Below are 16,443 nucleotides of genomic sequence, written 5' to 3'. Positions count from 1 at the left end.
AAACTGAATCGTTTCCATTTAAATTGTCTTGGGAAGATTCTGAAGATCACCTGGCACTGGAAGATACCAGACACTGAGGTCTTTCTGGATCTAATCTGCAGAGTATTTAAATGTTACTATAGAGAGCCCAACTACAATGGGTACATTGTTAGAATGCCAGGCTACTTTATGGAGAACTCACACAGGGCAAGTACTCACAAGGCGGGGGGGGGGGGTGTCAGAAGAAGTGATACAAGGACATCCTGAAGGTCTCTCTTAAGAACTTTGGAATTGATTGTGTAGCATGGGAAACACTGGCACAGCACACCAAGATGGTGTTGGGCTCTATGAGCAGGGCAGAATGGAAGCAACTCAAAGGAAACGTGAGATGCATAAGCTTAGAGGAACGACCCAGGTGTTCACATGGACTATTTGTGCCCAACTGTGATGAAGCATTCTGACCTCAACTTTTCTAGCCTAGTGATGTTATTGTGATCTTCTTAGATAACAAAGAATAAGAACCCACCAGCAACCTGTCTGTTAACTAGACATACTTTCATGGCTTATTTATTTGAATATTTATTCTGCTTTGCCTATTTTCTTCATGTTAGTATTGTTTTCTGTTTTGATGTTATGCATATTTGCTTGCATTCTTTTGATACACATTTACTATTGTGACACATTCATACTATTGTGACATTCATACTATTGTGACATCTCTTGATTAATCTATTTCAGGGACAATAGGTCTAAAACTCTGCATGTGCTTTAGACCTATTGTCCCTGAAATAGATTAATCAAGAGATGTTTTGCACTGCTGTCTTTTGTATATATTTATCAGTGTATAATTGTATGAAAATCACCCAGGACTCTTTGTTCTTTTAATTACTGATATTTCTTTAGATTCTTTGATATATAATTCCAGATGTTGAGTATACCACAGCTGATTTTGCAGGAAATTTATAAAGGCTAACCCAAGGGAGGAATGTAGCAGATCCAAAGGAAAAATATTCACCAATGGAAAAGGGACATGGGTATTATCCCTACCTGCCTCTTGGGAAAAGCAAGGCTGTGAAAATGTTTGAAAATACTTATTTTTCTTTTAATACAAAAGAAAGGGAGATAACTGAAATCTCATAAGAGAAAACAGGTAAGCCAGACACTCACATTGGGATAGTAATGGTAGTGAGGAGATCTATCTTCATGGCCATGAACCTACAAGAAGAAAAAAAAATGAAAGGGGCAGGGAATATAGATTATAGCTGATCCTTCTCTAACCCAGACTACAATGATATTAGGCCAAAATTAGCACAAGTAGCAGAGAATCGATCCATACTTTGTTGCATTTCAGCTTCAGATGTTGCTTTGGGTGCACAATCATCTGCAAACAGAAGATCATGCACCATATTGTCTCTACTTTGGTCTTGGCTTGAAGCCTTTTCAAATTGAAGAATTTACCAGAAGTGTGACAGCTGACCTTGATGCTGTTATTCATACTCAGTGGAGGCATTTGGTAACATGACTGAAAACATCATGCTAAAAAGCATGGAAGCAAAGACACATCCTTGTTTCACTCCATTGGTGCCTGGGAAATCATGAGAGCATTGTCCAGAACCTAGGCAAGCACGCCATCATGAAACTGATGTACAATATCGATGAACTTCTTTAGGCAATCACTTTTGATATGATTTTCCAGAAGCCCTCACGACTGATGGTATCAAAGGCCTTGGTCAGATCTACGAATGTTGTATACAGACCTCTGTTTTACTCCTGGTATTTTTCCTAGAGTTGTCAGGCAGCAAACATGATATCGATTGTTCCTCTACCCTTTCTGAAGTCTTTCTGGCTCTCAGGGAGGAGACCATCTTCCAAGGGAAACATCAGCCATTGAGAAGGACTCTGGTAATGGCTAAAAGAAAAATACTCTTGTGATTGTCACAGGACAATCTATTCCCTTTACCTTTATAGAAATGGACAATGGAGGCATCCTTGAATTCCTGAGGGATAACCTCTTCATGCCTGGAAATTTTTTGTATGAGCAATAGACCCCCCAACCTTGTAAATCTGAGTTGGAATAGAATCAGCACCAGGTACTTTGCCATATGAAAGGAGCCTAATGGCATTCAAAACCTCTTCTTCAGTTGAAATTTCAGCTAGGGACGAATTGACTTCAACTTGAGGTAAATGGTCAGTGACTTCTGCATTCATTGATGACAACCTTTTAAGAATACTATGGAGGGGCGGCTAGGTGGTGCAGTGGATAATGCACCGGCCCTGGAGTCAGGAGTACCTGGGTTCAAATCCGGTCTCAGACATTTAATAATTACCTAGCTGTGTGGCCTTGGGCAAGCCACTTAACCCCATTTGCCTTGCAAACCACCCCCCCCCCCCAAAAAAAGAATGCTATGGAAGTGTTCAGTTCATCTCTCTAGAATCATATCCCTCTTCCTAATCAATGTGGCTCCATCATCACTGAGTAGTTGAGATGCATCATATGTCTTTAGCCAATAAATAGCCTTCCATGCAGTATAAAAACACTTTGAATTGTTACTATCTACATAAAACTGTATTTCATCAGTGCTCTTACTAAAACAAGAGTCCTGCATCTCTCTAGCTCTACTTTACTTTTGATGGAATTAAATGCTGCCTTCTTAGAAACAGAGGAATTACCCTGCTGATAAACCCAGTGGGAATTCTCATTTTTTATTTACCAACTTCTGTATTTCCCCATCATTTTCATTAAACCAGTCTTGAAGTTTGCGAGTGTTCTGACCCAGAGGAGCCTATATGCAGTACCGTACACCAAATCTCTGAAAACTGCCAACATTTTTCTACTCCACTGTTCCCAACTGTATGTTCCCTCCCAAGTTAGCAACAAACTATTCCTGCTCAAAGATGCACTCTACTCTCTTGATATTAATTCTTCTGGTAGTCATTTTGTTTTGGGGCTGCCACTTCAGTTAAATGTGAATATTTAGCTTGAAAAGGATGAGTCTGTGATCAATCCAGCACTCTACACCACATATTATCTTTGTCACTCTCACATCCCATCTATCCTCCCTACAATCACATAGTCGATTAAATACCTGCAAGGATGCATCCAGGAAGTTTCATTATATTTAGGTAAAGACAGTGTTTGTGATGAGAAGGTCATATAATGCACATCTTCAGTAGCAAGTGACCACTGCAGTTTAGTTAGTGTTTTCAACTCTATCCCTTCCAAGGACTCCCTGTCATATTTGGTATTCTGAGCCTACTCTAGCATTAAAGTCACCCAGAATTATAAGCTTGTCCTCTTTTGGTACATTGATGATAAAGATCTTCCTAAAAATTTTCTTTGATTTCATCAGGGTTCTTCAAGATGGAAGCATAGACACTGATGATAATGGCATGATGTTTTCCTTCAAGTGGAAATCTCATCATGACCCTGTCATTCACTCCTTTTGGTAGATATTCAAGCTTGTTGACTAGATTAGTTTTGATTGCAAAACCTACACCAGCTTCATGAGCTCCCCTTCACTGCTGCCATTCCAGAAAAAAATTATTTATACAGCTCTGACTTCAGGAAGCTGGTCTTCATTTACCAACCTTGTTTTATTCCAGGCTGCTATTTGGATATGATACCTGTTGAATTCTCTTGCAACAAGAGATGTTTGTCTTTCAGGTCTATTGGATCTTGTGTTGTCTATGAGTGTGTGTACTTTCCATGCACTGATGATAAGTGGAATTTTCTTTGAAGAAGTTTTTGTATGTTTTTTTGTGTGTTTCAATTCCACCTGCCATGGTAATCTGGTTAGGGTTGAGTAAGGAGACAATTTTTAGGGCATCTTTTCTAGTCCCTTCCTCACACTAGGGGCTGCCAAATCCCACTGCTGGTTCCAGTGAGCCTACCTTATGACCTGGGCTACCTGCATGTATGTATACATTACAGTTCCCAGTGTATTCACACCTGCTTCTTCATCACTTGCCTGACATCACAGGATTTTGAGATAGGAAAGCTAAAATAGTATGGGTAATGTCTTTTGATTCATGTGTAAATTGGATTTAAGTGAGGCAGAGTTGTATGAAATTGTCAATATCACTCTCTTCTGCATTCATTGATGATAATCTGTTAAGAATACTATGGAAGTGTTTAGTTCATCTCTCTAGAATCATATCCCTATTCCTAATCAATGTGGCTCAATCAGCACTAAGTAGTTGAGATGCATCATATGTCTTTAGCCAATAAATAGCCTTCTGCACAGTATAAAAGCACTTTGAATTATTACTTCATCATGGTCCAGTTGCAAGACAGACTGAATACAACTGGTACAAAGGATGACCTTGGCATCTTTGATGGCTAACCAAGCTCTAACCACATCATAATCCCTGCTTCAGCTGCCTTCATAGCCATTGGAACAAAGTGTTCTCATTCACTCATTCCACCAGTGGAAGATTTCACATGCTTGGGGCAGATTCCCTCAGTTACCCTCAACTTGATTTAGCCCTTTTGGTGAAACACTATACATGCTACAGCATCTTAGAGCCATGGGTGAGAGTTAGGTAGCTCAGGTGGACATCAAAGGTGGAAAGCAGCCCTGAAAAGAGTTCAGCAACCCTCACATCAGAGGGTTGAGGGAAATAGGGGTGGTTAACCAGAAGAAAAGAAAGCTAAAAAATGATAACTTTTCAAATATATGGAGAGCTGTCATGTAGAAGAGGGATAAGAGTTGCTCCATTTGACCCAAGAAGCAGAACTAGTAGTAATGGGTGGAAGTTGTTAAGAAGATTTAAATTCCACATATGGAAATATTTTTCTCAAAATCAGATCTGTTAAAAACAAAAAAAAATATATCTGTTGTCATGATGATCTGATTTCAAATATGAATTCAGACACTTACTAGCCATGTGATCCTGAGCAAGTCATTTAACCTCAATTCTCTCCCCCCCACCAAAAAAAAAAAGATCTGTCCATAGATGAGATGGGCTGCAAGAGTGATGATGCAAAATCTTCCAGCAGAACCTGGCTGAAGTAATCAAAATGATCTCTGAAACCTCTTCCAATTGGACCATTCTTTGAGAACATGATACTTGTCAGGTTTTAAAGAATAGCTAGATAGGAATTCAGCAGGTGAAGAAGGGAAGGGAGACACTTTGAACATAGTAAGAAATCTAAGTAATGTCACAAAGTAATTAGCTATATTGTGCAGTATGTGGAGAAGAGTAATAAAAGGTAAAGGAGGAACAATAGACTAATATAAGATTACTAGGGGTTTGAATGCCAGGCAAAAGGATTTCAAACTTTCCTAAGAATTCAATGAAGATTTCTAATCAGAGGGATGATATGACCAGATCTCTATTACATAAGGAGGAATGTTCTGATATTGATGGGGGAAGATAGGAGCTAGACTATCTAGCAGGAATTAATGTAATAGTTTGGGCAGGAAGGGGCCTTTAGAGGTCATCTAGTCTAATCTCATTTTACAAATGAGTAGACTTAGATCAAAGAACAGCATTCTTTTCACTGTATTACACAGTAACGTCTAAAGTGTTATATAAATGAGTTATTTTTAGTCTAGATTTATGATTTCATTCATGTGAGGAAACTCCCTCCTACCTATGCAGATTGCCTACTGAGAGCTGCTTGGAACACTAAGTTAAATGACTTCTCCAAGGGCACATAGCCTACATGTCAAAGACAAGCCCTGACTCCGAGTCTTCCTGACTCCAGAGCCCACTATCCACCATCACCACTCTGAGTCCAAATATGAGTTCTCATTATTATTATTTACCAGTTGTTAAAATGAGCTTCCACTCACACTCTATCATCAGTTCTTACTTTGTGACCAAGATTACCAGATAATGGAATAACCTTAGGGGTCCCGTTAGGTCAGTTTTTCTTAGGCCATGATTAAACGGCTTAAGTTGATATAAAACCAAATAGTAGTAGCTATTACTTATAAAGATCTTTACAAATACTATCTCATTTGAGTCTCACAACAATCCTGAGAGGCACATGCTATGCCTGAGAGATATGTACAGATGAGGAAACTGAGGCAAGCTGGAACCCAGGAAATGTGCTGCTGGATTTAAACTAGTCTTTCTGACTCAAGGTCCACCACTTTTGCTAATGTTCCAAGTGTGTCCTTACCTCTCTTCACCTGCTGAATTCCTGTCTAGCCATTCTTTAAAACCTGACAAGTATCACTTCCTCTGCTAGCATTTATTAATTTATTTACACAGTCATTGGTCCTATGTGCTTGAGAGGCATCATGATCATGGAAAGAACGCTGGGCCAAGGGTAGCTGGCCTAGGAGCACCGGCCCTGGAGTCAGGAGGACCTGAGTTCAAATGTGACCTCAGACAATAATTACCTAGCTGTGTGACCTTGGGCAAAAACCTTACCTTGCAAAAAAATCTAAAGAAGAGAAAAAAAAAGGCACTGGACCAGGAGTCTCAGGCTTTTGTCAACTCTGTGATTGTAGCAAGTCACTTAATCTCGCTTGACCTCGGGTTCTCATAGGTTGGTTTAAAATGAGGACTTTTCAGCTCTAAATCTCTGACCCTGTGCCTGGCGTTGTTAACAACAACAACAACAACAACAATAATAATAATAATAATAATAATAATAATAGCTCGCATTTTAGGATTTAAATGATGGAGCTGGAACCTCCTAAGGCAGAAAGCATGAATGTCAGCCCCCTTTACAGAAGAGGAAGCGGAGGCCCTGAGCGGTTCAGGTGATTTGTGCAGGTGCACGCGGTGGATAAGTACCGGCGCTGGGACTCGAACCCTGTTTCTCTAAGGCTCAATCCAAGTTTTCTACTACGCATTAGTGGCTTCTATGGCTTGGGAAGGAACAGAAAGGGAGGAGGTCAACCCTCCCTGGGAAGCGATTCGTCTCCAAGGCAACGAAAGCCCACGCATGCGCAAAGTCACTCTTCCTTCCCGTAACCTCCGGAAAGCTACGGGAAAGGCCGGCGCATGCGCAGCTGCTGCCCATGCCCCTGCCCGAGCTTGGACCGGGCCTGCGGCCGCCGCCGCCACCTCCAGTCGGGAGCTGGCTCTCTCAGCCTCCGCGAGTCTTTTTCCGGAAATAACGCCCATTTTTGATAGGTCGCGTCCCCACCAATCAGCGCTCCCAGGAGGCGGAGCGACTTGGAAGAGGGTGGGCTATTGGCCGCCGCTCGCCAGTTTGGGGTTCGCTCGGGTCGCCGCCCCGAAAGTCGAAAGTCGAGCAGAACGCGTGGAAGGAGCGGGCGCGGCGGGGGCCGGCGGAGAGGCGGGACTCGAGGCCGAGGTCGGAGCCTGGGGGCGGCACCCAGCGGGTGCCCGGAGCCGAGCCCCGCCGAGCCGTCCGGGGAAGGCGTCGGAGCCCAGCCGGCGCGGCCACGGCGGCCGCCCACGGAGGCCAGAGAGCGGCGCCCGGCGGCGGGGGGCATCTGGCGCTGGGCGGGCAGGCTGGCCGCCGGGGGCGCGTCTCCGCGGCGAGGACCCTGGGCTGCCGGGCCCCCCTGCACCCCGGCCCGGCCCCCAGCCTCGGGGGTCGCCCCCGGCGGGGGCGCCCGCTCTCCCCCCACCCCCTGGGCCTCCTCGGATGGCGACCCGGCTCCCCTAAGCGAGGCGCCCGCGGACCTGCCCTGCCCCGGCTCAGAACCCGGCGCTGCCCCCCGAGGCGCGGGTGCCTGGCTGCCCAGGAGCCCCTCCTTCGGCCCTGATCTCCTCCCGTGGCGAAACCCCACGCGTGTCAGCGCCCGGACGTCCTCCCTCCGGGGAGCCTGGCCCCGGAGCCTCGGAAGCCGCGTCGCGAGGCTGTGCCGACCCTTCCTCCTCGCATCCGGCCCGGGATCTCTGTACGGTACGCGCGGCCCGCATAGAGTGAGGGTCCCCCTCCCGCTTCTGGGGCCCCGAGTCTGAGCGGCGGGGCAGCGGGCACACGCGCCCGAGAGTCGTAGCCGGCTCAGAAACTTCAGAAAAGTGCCTCCCCCGACGGTGGGCAAGAGAATACCCGCAGCCCAAGTGGGCAAAGGAATACGAAGAGGGAGGGGAGGGAAGGAAGGAAGAACTCCCCGAATGGTCCCGTATTCCTGGTTAAAAATGTAAACAAAGAATTCAGTGCTGTTCAACCAGCGTTCCTTAAGTGCCTAAGATGGGTCAGATCCTTACTAGGCCCTGGGGATACACAGTGAAGATCAAGATAACTGTGAAGCATCCTGATGATTTAACAACTCCTATAAATGCAAATGAAATTGGATGTGGTATCGGACCGGAGAGCCATCTAGGCTGTCAGTTTAATGATTATTTCAGGAGAGAGATTCACAATCTTAGTCTCAAACTGGTCTTTCAGAAATTTAATGCTTTTACATTGGAATCTTGCTTTATTTCTTCTACTCGTAGGGCAGGGATTTTATTTTAATAATTTTATCATATTATTTTGAATTATATTTTATTTGAAAGGTGGCATAAGCCTTGCAGTAGTGCTTTATAGTTTAATTCAACAAGTAATTTGCTGGTTATCACAGGAGGAACTGTGCTAGACTGATTGGATTATCAAAAAAAAAAACATAGAAGGCCTCTGCCCTCAAAGAGCTTACATTATACCCTGTAAGCCCTTAATAAATGTTCATGTTGAATTGAACTTTTCTAATCTGTTTTCCATCGATTTTACCTTGTTTTTTACAATTTCTCTGTAAGGAAAGTAAGACAGAAAGAAAACCCAACTCGTCTAAGGAACATAGCTCATTAAGTGGCAGAGATAAGATTCTAGACTTCAGGTCTCTTGACTCCCAGTTCCAGAATCCATCAACTTGTAGATTTAAAATCTTGGAATAGAAAAAATGTTTGAGGTAGAAAGGGCAGTCTTAATATTGGATGTCAGTCAGCTTTGTCATAAAGTACCTACTGTATGCCAGAAACTTTCATACTTAAAAAGGGATTTTTGACTTAATTGAAATACATTTATTGTTGGTGGGTTGTTTTGTTTCTCAGAAATCTCATTTTCTCATTTGTTTTTTAGTTGAGTCAGAGAGTTCAGCAAATCCCAATTTAGGGAATGCTTTTTTGTGTGGACCCTTTATGCATCTTGGTAAAAAAAAAAAAAAAAAACTATGGAAACCCCCCCCATCTCAGAATAATGTTTATACGTACACAAAATAAAATACATTAGACTACTAAGGAAACTAATTATACTAAACTACATTAAAAAATTTTTCAACAAATTCACACACCCTTGCATAAGAACACCTTCCTCTAATGTATGCATCAACATGTATCATTTTTATCTCAGAGGAGACAGTTCTTGAAGAGTTCTCAAAACATAATTGTAATTTTACTTTTTAAAAAAATATTTTTTAAATGTTAAAAATAAGTACATTAGGCTGCACTTTCAGGAAGAAAGATTTGCTTTTTTTCAAAAAGACTGGGGATCTCTGCTCTTGGTCACAGAGTTAAGTAGGTTTTTACTTTGTAAGGAACAATTCTGAAGGATTTTTTAAGCCTTCATAAAGAGCATAAAAGTGGTCAGTGTCATCTCAGTCCCTAAAAACCTGCCAGATTATTTTTCGTGTTAATAAAAATGTTTAGTTGAGCCTGTTCCCTTCACCAGATGGAGGTTTGGTTCCTCATTTTGAGTCTTATTTGAGAAGCGATCTGTCTGGAGTGGTGTGTCATTTGTTGCTGAGAAGATAAGCTGTCCTTATTAGTTTATTTGCTTCACTCCCACTGACTAGTTTTAGATGAATGATGAAAATGCTATACTGGGAAGAACTTTCCTTTTCTTCCTATATTCTTTGGTAGAATTAAAGGAGTTGTGGAACTTCATTGAGGGGTGTTTTTGCTTGATCTTGACATAGGTGTAGTAGATTCTATCACTTTGATTTGTTACTTTAAATTTCCTTTTTTTCTTATTTCATAGTGGCAACTGTCACTTTTAGCATATCTTTGATAGCAAACCCACTTGTGTTGATGAAGCTGACAAGGTTTTTTGAGAAAAAAATCTGCTCTTTTAATACAAATTCATGCCTAAAGAAAGTAAAAAATTCATTTAATCATCTAGATGGCATGTAGCAGCATTTGTCTAGTAATCACTCTATCATTTAAAAGCTGATTTATTTTTCCTGGCAAAAGGTTAAAATGCAACTAAAATTCTGCTTTCATGATTAATAAGTTACTACCGCAGTTTTTTCTGATGCTTCCTGTTTGCTTCATTTTAATATTTCAGTTAAACTGAAAACATCTGAACATATTAGGCACTTTCGATGATAGCAGTGTGAAATTGATAGGGTGTATTACACACACACACACAAAAAGTCCATGACATTGGGCCTGGGAACTCTTAAGAAAGTAACTTAGCCCTTTGTGTCCATATGAGAGGTAAGATGGGATGGAGATATCCCTGTGTATTAGGATGATCATTTAAAATAATACTCTTGTTAAAGGTTTAAGTTTACATAAAAAACAAAAAGTAGAAGCTAGTAGTTTAGAAAATGATAGGCCAGGTGATCCGCAAATTGTGGAAAGAAAATTTCATTTGAACTGGGCTTCCCATTATGTGTTTTCCATTCTATGTTTTAGATTTCTTTTATTAATGCCTAGGAAAAATATGTTTAATGCCCTGTATTTTCCTTCATTATATTCTGTCTAGTTTAGAGGGTTTTCCTTACTTGTAGCATAAGGGAGTTGGACTAGAAGATTTTAAACAGTACTGCCAACATTTTATGGTTTCCCATTTTCCTTTTTTTTTTTCCTTCTTTTGACATACTTTAACCTCTTAATAAAAATAACACCTTAAAATTATACAGCACCAAAGAGCTGTATAAAGCAATTTGTATTCATATCATGAATTTTGATGTTAACCTTTTTATTATTTTTATTTTTCAAGAAATAGTATTTTTTAAATTAATTTTTCTTACCTACTATTCCCCTCCCCAATGAGCAATTTAAAAAAATCCCTCAATACATATTTTTATAGTGTGGCAAAATGAATCCACATAACCATGTTCAAAACTGTATGTTTGTCTATTTATTTTTAAGTTCACCATATCTCTGTCAGGAGGTAAGATGTGTGATTCATTTTCATTCTTTTGAATTTTTAGTTTATTATTGTGTCCAACTGAGTTCTTAAGTCTTTCAAAGTTCTTTTTCTCAGTACTATCATTTTATAATTCAATGTTATTCTGTTTACTTAATTTGCATTAGGTTGTAAAGATCTTCCCAATTTCTTCTGAAACTTTCTACCTCATAATTTCTTATGCCATAATTATATTCTACTATATTCATATACCATGATTTGTTTAACCATTCTCCAATATTAGGCCAACCTCTTAGTTTCCAATTGGGGGCTATCATGGTAACCTTGTGAAATAAGAAGAGAACAAGGATTTACCTTTGTTTTGCTGATTGGAAGAAATGAAGAACAGAAGATTTAAGTAATTTGGACTAGGTCACATGGGAAGTTACTAGCATGGCCCGAATAGAACCCACATTTTCAGATTCCCAATTCAGTGCTTTTTCTACTAATGCATGCACAATATAGGACAGATTTCTACCAACCTCTCAATTTTGATCTTTACTAAAGCAGATTATTTACTTTAATATAAGTACCTGGCATATCGGGATAAAAGGTTAATAATGCCCACCATAAAATACTTTAACATGACCTTTTTCATTTGCTTCTCGTAAGTGTTGGGAGATAAGATCATAGGATTTAGAGTAGGAAGGGACCTGAGAGAGCAGCTAGTCCAACCCCTTCCTTTTACAGATGCTTGAATAAAAGGAAAAATAATTTATTTCTTGCCTCTCTTCTTTTATGTAATAAAACAATGCTTGTTACCCGCCCCCCCAGATTATTAGCACTTTTTTTTTAAAGTAGAGGAAGCTAATTTATCCCTGATTTTACATTTGAAGGTTACAGAGGTGTAAATGATTAGGATTGGATCTTATCTTGAAGGAGATGGTAGGGAAAGCTCCTGAGATCCCTAGATACCTGGTCTCTTTTAGCACAAAATATTTGATTCCCTGCAGATGGTTATGGATTGGACACATTTCTGTTTGAAGAAAAATAATCTCAATTTGAATTAATTTTAATTTTTTTTTAAAAAGCAAAAAATGAAAATACTGGGCTTTAACTGATGTTCCCATTAAATAGCATTTTGTTGGGGAAGCTTTATTGATGATTGATAGTCATTTCTAAAGTGAACCTAGTTTTTAGAAAAAATAGATCACCGGATGTCGAGTTCTATGTTGCACTCAGTTCAGATGAAAATGAAACCTTTACCTCCCGAGCTAGAGCTCCCAGACTTGACTGAGTTTTAAGTAATAGAGTGAATTTGCAGTCAGCCAAAGATCTGATTTATTTCACAGACTGAACTTGATAGAAGCCTTAGTCATATTCCAGGCATCTTTGCTTAGGTGAGCATATTACTTTCTCTGGAAGGTGAGTCATCTCTGCAGGGGTGTAGGTGACAGGCTACGCCCCCAGCCCACTTGCAGAGGAAGGCTGAGCAAACCTTGTTTGTTACTGCATGAGAGGCATTGTGCCTGGGACCAGACAGTCCTGCTGGGGGTGGGGGGGGAGCAAATGTTAGTTCTTAGGTATATTTGCCCTGTAGGAGACTGCTTTTTAAGCTCAGGGTATTGAAGTTTGGGCACCCTTATCAACTAAGTGAGCAGAGCCACCAACATAGCTTTGAGAGGCTAGAGTAAAGCTTTGGCCCAAGGGAGCTGGGAAAACCCCCTGGAACAAGCAGAGCCTTTGACAGATCGTGGAAACCTGTTTTTTCTTCTTTACTCTTTCCCCATTTGAGCAGGAGACCAGGAATAAATAGCTTCAATGAAAGAAAGGATTGAATTTGGACTCTTGATTCTAGGTTTTGGATATCAAATTTATTGCGCCAGTTGCCAGACCTGTCATTTTTGTGGGAAAAGAAGCAGTAGGGAGAACTCCTGAGTACTTTTATCCTAAGTTTTATCCTAAATTATTTGTTGAGAGGTAGTGTGGTATGCAATGCTTTGTTTAGTTTTGTTTTCCTATAGGAGGAATTAGAAAAATAATTTTCTAGTCCTAGCTCCTAAATATTTAGACATGTGACCTTAAGGAAGTCACATAATCTCACTAGTCCTCTCTTAACCTATTTCCTCATTTATCAGTTGGTTTTAATACAAATTATACTACCTATCTAATAGGGTTGTTTTTAAGAATGAAAATGAGAATCTAAATAAAAGTGATTTTTAAACTGTAAAACACTATTCAACACCAAGGTATTATTTCTCTCCAGTGGCTGTGCCTTTGGATATAATTTTCCCTGGGGTGCTCAGATCTTCAATATCTAAAGAAATAGTTTATTTTTTCAACCTTATTGACAGAACTTCTGCTTAATAAGCTGAACCTCTTTCTGTGGTTACTTCCAAAGTGAGTTGTTCATTAGTATTTATAAGTTATATACAAATTCCATCACTAAAGGCTTATTGGGTACTGTGGGAAAGGTTAGTGACTTTACTGGTATAGGGAACAGTAATGAGGACACTCCCTCCAGGGTAACAGATCTTAGAGAATGAGAGATCTCAGTGCTTGGAGCCCACAGAGGTTAAGTGACTGGCTCAGGATTACCCAGTTAGAATGTGTAAGAGGCAGGACTGGAACTAGGACTTCTTTCTGGACACAGCCTTTCTATTCACTACAATATAATTTATTGCTAATAATTTACACGTTTGAATTGGGGGTAGCCTTATTTCTTTAATGAAGTAGGGTTCTTACTGTAGTTCTGGTAGTCAAACACAAATCTGCCATACCACTGAAAATTATCACACTAAATGTTTAAAAAATAATTCATTACAAATATAACTATAAACAAAGAAATTAAATAAGGAATAAAATCCTCCACAAAAACCATAAATGCCAGTTTATAGTTGCCTAAAAGAGACAAAAAATAGTAACATCTGAGAGTTTATATTCCTTTCCAGTTACTTTATATCCCTTTATATCCCAGATACTTTATATCCCTGTCACCATTACTAAAAGTATAGTTTATTCATAGGACCATAGATTTAGAGTTGAAAGAGACGTTAGAAGTCATGTAGTCTAACCACAGTTTACAAATAAGCAAACCAAGGCCCACAAGATTTAAGTAATTTACCCAGGATCACAGGGGGTACTAAATGACCAACTTTGGATTTGAACTCAAGACAACCTAAATCCAATGCTTTTTCAGTTTCTTGGTCTTTATATTGCCTTTTTTTAACCTATAATTTATCTTTATATTGTTATCTACTGTGAACTAACTTTAAAGATGAATTTGGAGGGTCAGCATATTTGAAAGCCGCTGTCTTCTTGAGCTGGTATCTTTTGTTTATTTTTAGATGGCTGCTCCCGCCATATCATTTCACTCATCCTCAACTAAATTACTAATAGCCTTTTTCCAAGCCCTGTTAATATAGGGTGGAGTCTCTGCAGCAGCTGTTCTAAGCTCAGAAAGCAAACTGAAGACTTCTGTATTTGACCCCTGTTTATACCACTAGGTCCTTGTGACTACAAGAAAGACAAGCTCGATAAGAAAATACAAACCTGGATAGTAGGACACAAAAGTCACAAGAGCTGCTGACATTTTGGAGCAGCACTGTAAGTGGGTAGAAATTTGTAGTCTGAAAGATTTGTAGTCTGTTACTGCCTCACACCCTTCCTAGCTGTGGGATCCTAGACAAGTCAGTTAATATCTCTTAGTTTCAGTTTTGGTGTCTGTAAAATAAGGAGATTAAACTTCATGGCCTCTAAGGTCTCTTCCAGCTATAAAGCTAGGACTCTATGATCTTTTTAAAGCTCTTAGGACTCTGTACTTCTACATAGAACCCAGTACTCTGGGGATCTAGTACTCTGCCTTCTACATATGGGCATTCTGTAAAGATTTATTAATTGATTCCTCTCCCCTACATTACAAATCCACCAACAATCGAGAGACAGAATTCCTGAGCTCACTACCCCATGGAATTGGAAAGAACTCTCTGTGTTTGTGTGTGTGTGTGTGTGTGTGTGTGTGTGTGTGTGTGTGTGTGTGTTATTGGGGGGGGTCCATGTTACCTGATACTTAGCCCTCAGTGAGAGGGCTTGCTTCCCCAGCCAGAAACCAGTCTCCTGGATAACAGTTTAAAGTCTTCCTTTTTTGTAAAGAAGAATCTTGCTTGTTTGCAAAATAATGTACTCTTTGGATGTAGGCATCTTTTGAGTGCAGAGCACTATTGTATCTATGATCTACCACCCACTTTCCTGCTAAAATTTCCTTTTTTTCTAGGCCAAGCCTTTGTCTAATGTGTTGTAATCAGAAATTGCTGAAAGGCTTATGAGGAAATGAGGACTAAACCAGACCTAAGTCTATAGTATAAATAATGGTGATTCTTGGGATGAGGACATGGGAGTACTTTGGTGAACTGGACCCTCTGAAGTCACTATCAAACAACCTAGGCTGAAGGAATTTCACTAGCCTTGCTCTGAGAAAAAGAAGTCACTGTGTTAAGTGTATTTAAAGAAAATGTACACAGTTTCTATCCCATATCTATTTAACAGTTTCTGATGAAGAGGTAACTAACTATTCCTTACCAAAGCCAAACCCTTCACATGCACCTTTGACTTTATCCCTTAGTATCATACCTCCATCACGTGACCCAACTATCATTTTCTTCTCTCTCTAATATTCAATCTCCCCCTTTCTCCTGGCCCCTGCTGTCTACAAAAAAATGTCCAATACTCTCCCCTCCTCAAAAAGCTTTTACTGGATCTTGCCCATCCATGCTATTGTTCTATATCTCCCTCCTTTCTTAGTCAAACTTCTTAAAAACACAAAACTATAGTCAGTATCTCAACTTCCTCTCCATTCTCTCTCTCTCTTTTTTTTTTTTTTGGTTTTTGCAGGGCAATGGGGTTAAGTGGCTTGCCCAAGGCCACACAGGTAATTATTAAGTATCTGAGGGCAGATTTGAACTCAGGTACTCCTGACTCCAGGGCCTGTGTTCTATCCACTTCACTACCTAGCCGCCCCTCCATTCTCTTCTTAATCCCAGCAATCTTATTTTTGACTTCATCACTCTAATGAAATTGTCCTCCCCAAAGTTACTAGTGATGTCCTAATCACCAAATCAGATGCCCTCATCCTCTCTGCACATTTCACACTGTTGACCACTTTGACCTCATGGATACTCTGACCTCTCCAATTTCAGGACATTGCTTTCATTTGATTCTCTTCCTACATGTTTGACTGCTTCTTCTCTTGCTCTTTTGTTGGCATTCTATTTTTGTATCCATTAACTGTGAGTGACCACAAGACTGGGCCTTATTATGCTCTTCTGTTTTCTCTATTTTCTTTCTTTTGGTGGCCCCATAAGCTCTATAGGTTCAACTATCTCTTCTATGCAAATGATTCACATAACTCAACCCTCCCTGAGCTCTAGGTCCATATCAACAACTGACTATTATACAGACCAGATTATCAAGAGACATCT

General features: G+C 40.3%; 1 protein-coding gene across 1 annotated transcript in view; it reads left to right on the top strand.

Annotated features, from left to right (window-relative positions):
- The first annotated feature begins 7,559 nt into the window (after positions 1-7,559).
- The window catches only part of MAP3K14 (mitogen-activated protein kinase kinase kinase 14), a 47,848-nt gene continuing 38,964 nt past the window's right edge, over positions 7,560-16,443 (top strand). The window contains exon 1 of the mRNA XM_074224374.1: positions 7,560-7,816. The gene's annotated coding sequence lies outside the window, so the exon portion shown is untranslated. The remainder of the gene's footprint in view (positions 7,817-16,443) is intronic.

The sequence above is a fragment of the Macrotis lagotis genome, chromosome 2 (assembly GCF_037893015.1).
Source record: "Macrotis lagotis isolate mMagLag1 chromosome 2, bilby.v1.9.chrom.fasta, whole genome shotgun sequence".
NCBI classification, from domain to species: Eukaryota; Metazoa; Chordata; class Mammalia; order Peramelemorphia; family Peramelidae; genus Macrotis; species Macrotis lagotis.
Note: the sequence above shows the minus strand (reverse complement) of the source record. Positions and strands in the feature narration are given on the sequence as shown.